This window comes from Chanodichthys erythropterus, chromosome 10 (assembly GCF_024489055.1).
Source record: "Chanodichthys erythropterus isolate Z2021 chromosome 10, ASM2448905v1, whole genome shotgun sequence".
NCBI lineage: Eukaryota > Metazoa > Chordata > Actinopteri > Cypriniformes > Xenocyprididae > Chanodichthys > Chanodichthys erythropterus.
The window spans coordinates 20,526,984-20,536,537 of NC_090230.1; the positions used below are offsets into that span (position 1 = coordinate 20,526,984).

The window sequence follows — 9,554 nt, forward strand, 5'->3', positions numbered from 1 at the left end:
ACTGAAACCAAATCAAAAGGTCATTTATTTCAGAAGAGAACAAAGAGGGCTAAAATATAAATCTACAAACAATCATGACTAGTATACATTTACAGTTATTATTCAATGTTTTTTTTTTTACAATACAAGTATTTTTTTGTGCACAAAATAAGATGAGAGAGACATTCACCATTGAATTAATGAAAAAGTTGCTGATAGTACATAGTTCTGCCTAACATCTTTTGTAAGTCATGTGGATATGGAACAACATAAAGTTAATAAGTGATAAGAAATTTTATTTTGGGATATATATGATATATATATTTTTTTAATTCACAACATTTCTTCTCTTATAATGTTTTATAGTATTACGTTAATCAAAACATTGCTGAGCATGATCAAGCTTTAACCTTTTTAAACCAAACACTCACTTAACTGTAATTAGTTTTTATTTTATTTTATGTTTGTTCAAAAGTTGTCAACATCTGGTGGACAGACAAAATCATATCTGAGCTTACTTTTTTTTTTAATCAGGATTAGAAGTTTTGCAACTGGGGTATTGAACTTTTGTAAAAGATTTTTTACTCTTGTAATTTTTTTTTTTATGTTAATATGATATTAAATAACTATGTAGTTGATGAAATATATCTAATTGTTCTCACTTTCAAAACATGGGATTTGTGCCTAGAATTATTTTACCTAATATTCACTTAAAAATGTAGTTACTCACCTAGTTACCCTATTGCTCACATTGACAGCCTACGCAGCTTCTAATTTCAAGCCCCAGAAAGGTAGTAAAGACATCATTAAAGTATACCATGTGAATCCAGTAGTTTAACCTCAAACTTATGAATTGATGCAAGTGGTTTATTTGCACAAAATAAACAAATAAAAAAATACCACTTTTTTCACAAAATATTAAATCTCCAACACAAGTTCACAAGAGCACCGCTGTGCTTTGATTGTGGAAGGACTGAAAGATGCACTGAAACAGCACCATTCACACTGGAGAAAAACCTTACAAGTGGACTGGATGACTGGACATTCTGCTGAACTCAACTGTGTGATATCTTACTGAAACAAACATGGATATCATTAATTTCATTTATTACAACAAGGATGAAATGTTGGTAAATACATGTCTCTGTGCACAGCTCAAACAATTTATCTGAAAAAAAGGGAAAACTATATCTGAAAATTTAGAGGCACTAAAGATGATGGGAAATGTTAAAGATGAACAAAATTTACAATTTGACTTGAGAGAATTAAATTAAAGAGCATTTGCAAAAAAAGAAAAGAAAAATATTTTGTGTTGAATCATATAAGTGAGGAGGGGCAAAGGAAGTTGCTGATGCTATGTAGTTAAGTGTGGGAAGAAGGAAGAATAGCAAAGAAGAAACCTATAGAGAAGATGCTATAAATCAACAAGTTACATGACATGTCTGTAGGCTAAATTAAGGACTAATGAGAGACTAATGCATATTATGGAAAAAAATAGGTATGGTGGCTGAATTCCAAAGTGTTAAAAAAGCTGTTAAAAATAAGTAAATATTAAGTTGTCAAAGTCAAAAAAAAGAGCATAATGGAAACAGTATTTATGTAACATTCAAAATAAAGTTAGTACTGTGAAGAATATGGGAGGGACTAGATAAGTAGTAAGAGTTATTGTAACTTATGTGTAGCAGAAGACTCAGGCGAAAGTGCAAATTAACAGGATTTATTCCACAGTTCTGTAAAAGTCCAACTCAAGCAGACTACCAGCTGTTGTCACACAGAGACACTGCAGCTGGTTAACAGGGTACACAAATATGCACAGTCTTGTAGGTGTAAACTCGCCTAGCACAGTAGCTGGGTAGCCGATCAGGATGCTCCTCAGGCAGATGATGGAGTATACGAAGCCTGGCGGTTGAATGAAACCAGGCTTGTAGATCAGAGGGTTCTGGCAGACGGACCATGAGATGACTACTGGGGCTGAGACTGAGACTGAGACTGGGGTGACACACAAACAGAGGTTAACAATATCTGAGAGATTACACAGACGAACACCACTCACAGGTTGTTAATCATCTGACAAAGACACAAACAAACAGCAGGGAGAAATAGCCAAGACAATCAAAGGAGACACACAACAGGTGCGGACGCGAGTGACAGAAATGACAAACAGCTGAAACAAATAAGCACTGAAGGCAGAAACAAGAAGGCAATCAGACCTGGCTCATGACAGTTATGTCCTGAATAAGAACAGATCACAGTGCTTTGAATACATTATAGCACCCAACTGGTTTTTGATTATCAGGTTTTAGCAACTTTTAAAAACATGGTTTAAGAAATAGGAAAAGTTGGCTTAACAGGGACAGGAATAATATACTGAAAAGTGGTGTGGATGAACAAAGCAGAAGATGTATTTTCCATTTTTAACAGGAGAATGTTATATACACCAGTTTGTTGATGAACATACAATTGTTAATGCTGATGGTGAGGAATTACAGTTGCAACATCTTATGATGTACCTCAAACTGAGTAACATATCACTGAGAAACGTCCTGCTCAAGTCATCAAATACACACAAAATTACCTAAAAATACTCATCCTGCTGAATATTCCCAAAACATGTTTATCACTAGATCTGTGCATTCTGTCTTAAAGTCACAGAATTTTAACAAACATGCTCATTAATGTTAATCAAAAAACAGAGAGAAAATCTCTCACTGCTCTCATCTAAATAACTTGTTTAGCTATAAAAAAGCTAAAACGTCCCTATAGGGGCTCCGTACCCTGGCGATAGGTGGCGGTAATGCACTTATGTGTCTGCGATCCGCAGTAAAACAAGAGTAAAGACGTCACCGCTACTGCCATCACAGCGAGGCTGAATCCGAAATCGCCCCCTATAACCTCAAATAGGGCATTATTTGAGGGGACAGCCATTTGTAGTGGTGTCCGAAACCATAGTGGACGTTATGCACTGATTCTGTCCCACATTGCACCGCAATAACGAGTGTACACCATGATGTTCACACAACGACTGTCTGAATTCACTCACTCGTTTTCATTCACTCTTTCAAGTGAACAATATAAGTGGATAACGTAGGGAATAGTGAATGAGGCTTTAGGAGGTGATTTCGGACTTACCTCGAGTCTCGATGTGAGGTAAGCAGTTCTCGGTGCTTTGTATATTTATATAGTTATTAAAAACAGCTTGTTAATGCAACATTCACAGGGTCATTTCTGTATTGATTATTCATCTGGTACAGAGCTATTTGTGTGTCTTTTCTGGAGACTGAAATAAACATTTAGTTTAGCAGGCAACGAAGTGAGGAACTAATGTTAAATTCATAAAGACCTGAGCAATTGTGTTTTTGTATGTTCGTCTGGATGATTGTTTCTATGTCTGGAGCAATAATGGTATTGTTACTGAATGCCATTTGATCAAAAGGTAACGTGTGATCTGTGAGGGTTATTAAAAGGGATCGATCTTTTCTTTTTTTTAACTTAGTATCTATTTCTGACACGAAGAGGCTTTTCAGCAGCTGTTAATTTAAATCCACCACAAGAGGTAAATCTGAATTTGTAGGTAAATGTTGACATTGGAAATATTAAAATTTGTTTTGTCGTGCTCTTTTATTTTATGTAAAACAGCTGTTTCTGTCCCTAGAAAAATCATCAGAATTAATGAAAACATCAATTTAATTATGATTTGTTTTTGATTTTGGCTGTTCTGCTCCTCCTGCAGCAATTCATCGTTAAATGCTGTAATATTCCCATCAGCCTACAAGTGTAGAGGATAGAGTTTGTGAAAGAAAATGGAAAACATGAATGAACCAGAACCCTGCCAAATAAAAGAGGAAGAAACTGAAGAACAAATAGGTTGGTGTTTATTCTTGATTCTCCAATAAGGTTATAATACACTTTCAAAATAAAATTTCCTAATAATTTACGCTAGGGCTGTCGCGGTTAAGGAATTTCCCTTGTGGTATTTTTGAGTGGTTCAATAGCGTGATATGCGGTTTTACCGTCATACGCGGCCATATTCAAGAACTAAACTAAATAGAGCGTTGAAACAGGAAGTAACAGAAGAGAATGTCAAAATAAGGGTCTACATAACATAAACCTGACAGTAAGATCATAGGGCTATTTTTATATGTATAATAGTTATTTCTGATTCTCGAATCTGACTAAACACACTTTCTGCTTCTATTTCACGAATATGAGCAGATAAGCTGCGTCATACCCATTTCACCATGTAAACAATCTTTAAAGTGTACGTCTTTGCACTTGCTCTACTGACTGAAGCAAAGTCTTTGAACGAAGGCATGGAAAGCAGCCATTTTCAGTATGAAACAAAACTGTTGTTCAGTGTAGATGCATTTTGGGAGTTAGACTTTTTATTTATATTGTATTATAGATCTATTAATGAGAATCGATCGGGTCACTCGCACCGCTGCGCCTAAATATTTTGTCACAGTGGCTCTAGTTATTTTTAGTTGAAAATGCGACCAAAATGGTCACAGTGTACAGCCCTTCGTTTGTACAAAGTAGTTAATGAAACAAATTAAATGGTCCTCACTTAAAAACACACAATTTGTGCCTGAAATGATTTTAAAATAATTGGATGATAAATGCTCCAAATTAAAATGAATACATTGAAATGTTTATACTTTTTACTATTATGTTGGGGTTCACATCCTTTTCCTTTCAGATTCCCTTTGTTTTTCAGTAAATCATTAAAAAAATGAAATTAAATTTATTTTTTACTTTCATTTTAGACCTGATAAAAGAGAACAGGGGGTTTGAAGAACTGATTGAAGAAGAGGAGAAACCTCAAGTCAAAACTGAACCAGTATCCATGAATCCTCCAGCTGAACCAGTATCCATGAATCCCTCATTGGACAGAGGAGAGAAAATATGTTTCTTATATGGAGGAAAGCCATTTGAATGTGATCTGTGTGATAAGATTTTCACAATAAAAGCAAACCTTGATGAACACAGGAAAATCCACTCTGGGGAGAATACATACACATGTGATCAATGTGGGAAGTGTTACGCACAACAAAGAATCCTTGACGAACACAGGAAAATACACTTTTTAGCAAAGCCGTACACATGTGATCAGTGTGGGAGGAGTTTCCGATATCAAGGAAAACTTAATGATCACATGAGGGTCCACACTGGAGAGAAGCCGTACACATGTGATCAGTGTGGGAGGAGTTTCCCATATCAAAGAAACCTTAACAAACATATGAAAATCCACACTGGAGAGAAGCCGTACACATGTGATCAGTGTGGGAGGAGTTTCCCGTATCAAGGAAAACTTAATGATCACATGAGGATCCACACTGGAGAGAAGCCGTACACATGTGATCAGTGCGGGAAGAGTTTCACACATAAAGGAAACCTTAACGAACACATGAACAGCCACACTGGAGAGAAGCCATTCACATGTGATCAATGTGGGAAGAGTTTCAAACAAAAAGGAACCCTTTACAGACACATGAAAATCCACACTGGATTGAAGCCGTACACATGTGATCAGTGTGGAAAGAGTTTCACACACAAAGCAAACATTAATGAACACATGTCAATCCACACTGGAGTGAAGCCACACGCATGTGATCGTTGTGGGATGAGTTATGCGCGAAAAGGAGCCCTTAAGGATCACATGAAAATCCACACTGGAGAGAATCTGCACACTTGTAACCAGTGTGGAAAGAGTTTCATAAAGTCAAGTGTTTATAAAGTACATCTGCTTAGTCATTCTAGAGAAAGAGTATATAACTGTGAGCAATGCGGTAAAACATTTTTTAGGCCAGATTTCTTAAGGGACCACCGGAAAGTTCACACAAAGGAGAGGCCTTGCGTCTGTTATTTGTGTGGAAAGGGTTTTCGTAATATGACTGCATTAAAAATACACCAGAAAAGACACAGCGGTGTAAAGGATCACATTTGCTCTGAGTGTGGGAAGACTTTTTTTACGGATAGTGAACTGAAAGTGCACCGGACAGTTCACACTGCATTAACACTGCGACAAGAGATTCAAACGGGCAGAGTATTGGAGAATACATGAGAAGATCCACAGTGGAGAGAAGACGTATCATCGCCATCCATGTGGAAAGAGTTTCACTCATTTATCTACTCTAATCGGTCATAAAAAAAAATGCATTCATGAAATTATATTAAGTAGTCATTAGAGTAAAAGTAGTCATTCATGTAATTGTCATTTGATTTAGCATTTAATCATTTTATTATTCATTTGTCACTTTATATTTTTTATTATTTTACTTATTTCCTTGCTCTTGCAATGCTTGCTATTGTTGTTTGTGTCAGATTTCACCTCACTTTTCTGAATGACAAGACAATAAATGAAGATTTGGTTGCAAAGCGAAATGTAAAAGTGCATATTTCAGTGAGTTTGTCATTGTACTGTTTTGTTGACAGTGGTTTTGTTGTGTGGTTGACACCCATGATTCAAGCAATTGCAATCACTTCAAAAGTGAAAGTAGCCTATGTGCACGGGGCATTCATAACGGTGTTTTTTTAAGTTAATTTTCAGAGGCCCCAAGAGTTTCAAACGGGCAGAATATCAGAGAATACATGAGATGATATAATAACGTCTGTTGGAATTGTATGAAATCTGAGCATTGAGATATTGACATTCAAATGAAGTCTGAGCATTGAGATATATGAAACTAAGATTATCCAATAAACTTTGCTCTTTTTATGATCATCACTTTGCCTCCTGGTTCTGCTCTTCCCTGGCATTCTCAAACTCTCAGGCTGATAGAAGACTGTTACATAGATTTGGGTACCAGATAAGACTTTCTGTTTACATATTTTATTGGATTGGACACCAGACAAAACAGGATATATTCTGCATTCAGCAGCAAAGAATGCAAGATACATGTTTCAAATCACCCTTGTTGAAATAATTATAGGCTACAGATGCCACAATTAGAAAATACCTACATTATTACGTAATTGACATAAAATCCATAGTGTTTTTAATGGTGTGGTGAAGTTATGAAACAATCATGATGTTTTGTGCAATAACAGAGTATGCTGCTAATACAGTAAATGTTCTGTACCATACGACTGAGTCTATGCAAACACTTATAATTAAGTCAGCTCTCTGCTGATGATCTTGTAAAGCTTGTTTCAGGAGTGTCAGTATCAGAGTATGTGAGCGGAGCTGAGCGGGAAGAATTAGCGCTCCACGCTCAAAGTATTTCATAATTACTCCGCTCAAGCTCCGCTCTGGGTGTACAATTTTCCGCTCCTCGCTCCCTCCCCCACTCCGTCCTTATAGTCTCGCTCCGTTTTCGCTCCACGGTATTTTTATTTATTTTTTTAATAACACCAGTCTCTGATCAGAAGATGCATGTAGTGTAAAACGAATACGCAGTACTAAGAGAAGAACATCCATACTTTATTGGAATTTTGAACACTGAACAGCCCCAAACCAATAGCTCACTTTTAAGCACAGCAAAATAAAAAAATAACTGTTGAATGAGGCTAAATTAAATAAAGTATCAATTGAAAAACATTATATTAAATTATCAAACGAAAAACATTACATTAAATAAAATAAATCACAAACTAGAATATGAAGTTAAACAAATTGCCAAACGAAAAAATATAGATCCCTTTTAGCCAACTTATAGCCTATATTGAGAAATAGGCCTACTATGAACAGAAAAAAATGCTGGCTGGTTAAACATAGGCTATTTTAAAAAAATAAATTATCAAATGAAAAACATTATATTAAATTATCAAACGAAAAACTTTACATTAAATAAAATAAATAAATCACAAACTAAAATATGAAGTTAAACAAATTGCCAAACGAAAAAATAAAGATCTCTTTTAGCCAACTTTTAGCCTATATTAATATTGAGAAATAGGCCTACTATGAACAGGAAAAAAATGCTGGCAGGTTGAACATTAGGGAGCGAAGCTAAATCTCCAGTGCTGCGTTAACTTTTAGAAAAACGAGCTTTTGCAGAGTGGCAGGTGCCAAGCACATGCGATTATTGCTGGACATCAGACCAGCAATAGAAAACACCCTTTCCACGCTGGCCGAGCCGCTGGGAATGCTAAATATGCGTCTTGCAATTTGTGAAAGTTGTGGCAGTACATTAGAATTTTCTTTCCAGAAGCGAAGGACGTCGTCAACTTCGGTGTTCAATCTTGGCATTCCAAGGTATTGCTCGACTTCTCCTCTTACGTCTAGTGTTGTAGAAGACGAACAGGTCACAGTTGCGTATGACTGGAACATTGACTTGACTTTTTTTGCGCTCGATGGCTCAGGGACAGGGTCAGGGACAGTCACAGGGTCAGCGACAAGGGAAAGGGATGTTACTTTTTTATTTACACTGCAGAGAAGTTCTGTTTGATGAACTAACAACTCACGGATCTCAATCTGTTTGCCTTGAACCTACAAGAACAATACAATTAGCTATGATTATTTAGAATAATAATAATGAGTTTTCATACATGTAGGCCTACTGTATTATTTTTAGCATTATTGTAAGTTAGCATACATTTTATTTTTTATTTTATTTTAATAAACCATGGTTAATTTCTGAATGCTATGCCTTTGTGTAATTAATTACTTGCCTTTTCATCTCTTGCAATCCACTCGTTCTTGAAGCGTGGATCTAATAATGCAGCCAGAATAACGTGAGTGTCGTCATAAAACCTTTGATAACGAGTCTCAAAGTTCTCAGCTAGAGTTTCTGCGAATGCGGCTATTTCCAGTGGAGTGTCACTGGAAACATCAGACATCATTCTGTGTATTTCTGCAACTGCCGGTAGGATCATCCCCAGGTTTCCCAGCTCCTTTTGTAAACTGTCTGTCAGTTCAGCAAATGGTGTGAGTACTCTCACTAAGCCTTTAAGAAGGAGGACATCATTGCATGTGATTTTCCCATCATCTGTGATCGACGTCAGCCTATTTTGCCAAAGCGTGTCCTTCTCAAACATTTTCAGCACCGACTCGATCATCCGCAACTGACTGTTCCATCTGGTTGCGCATGCAGTTGTGGGACGAACACCTAATTTGTCTATTTCCTCTGTGTTCAGTGTGCTTTTTCTGATTGTTTTGACTGCTTTTCCAACCTTGTTGATTATTGAATTGATTGCATTGTGCTTCGCAATTGCGTCTTTAATTGCAAGTTGGAGTAAGTGGATCGGACATCTTAGGTGAAGATTTGATTTTGTGACGTAGTTCTCTACCATCATGTTCAATTGGATGGCCAGCTGGTCTGCATGGAGCTGCAGGAGTGCAACATCTGGAGCATCACCCTCACCATCTGTCTCCCTGTCCCCGAGATCTTGGTCCAGCTGATCCCCGAATTCGCTAAAACCAGGCAGATTGAAGGCTTTTACCATATTGCTGGCGCTATCAGTTACTACTCTGATCACACCACGCTGAATATTCCAGCGTCTCAGGACCTCCTCATATTTTTCATAAATGTGCTTCGCTGTGTGGTGTCCCTGAATGTGTTCACAACTCAGCAGAACAGTGTGGCCTTGAAAGTTTTCATCTACAAAACTTCCCACGATACCCAGAAAACTGTGAC

The 9,554-nt window shown here is 36.8% G+C and overlaps 1 pseudogene; it reads left to right on the forward strand.

The window, feature by feature from the left end:
• Positions 1-2,941: 2,941 nt before the first annotated feature.
• Positions 2,942-6,530, forward strand: LOC137027881 (zinc finger protein 595-like; annotated as a pseudogene).
• The last annotated feature ends 3,024 nt before the right edge of the window (positions 6,531-9,554 follow it).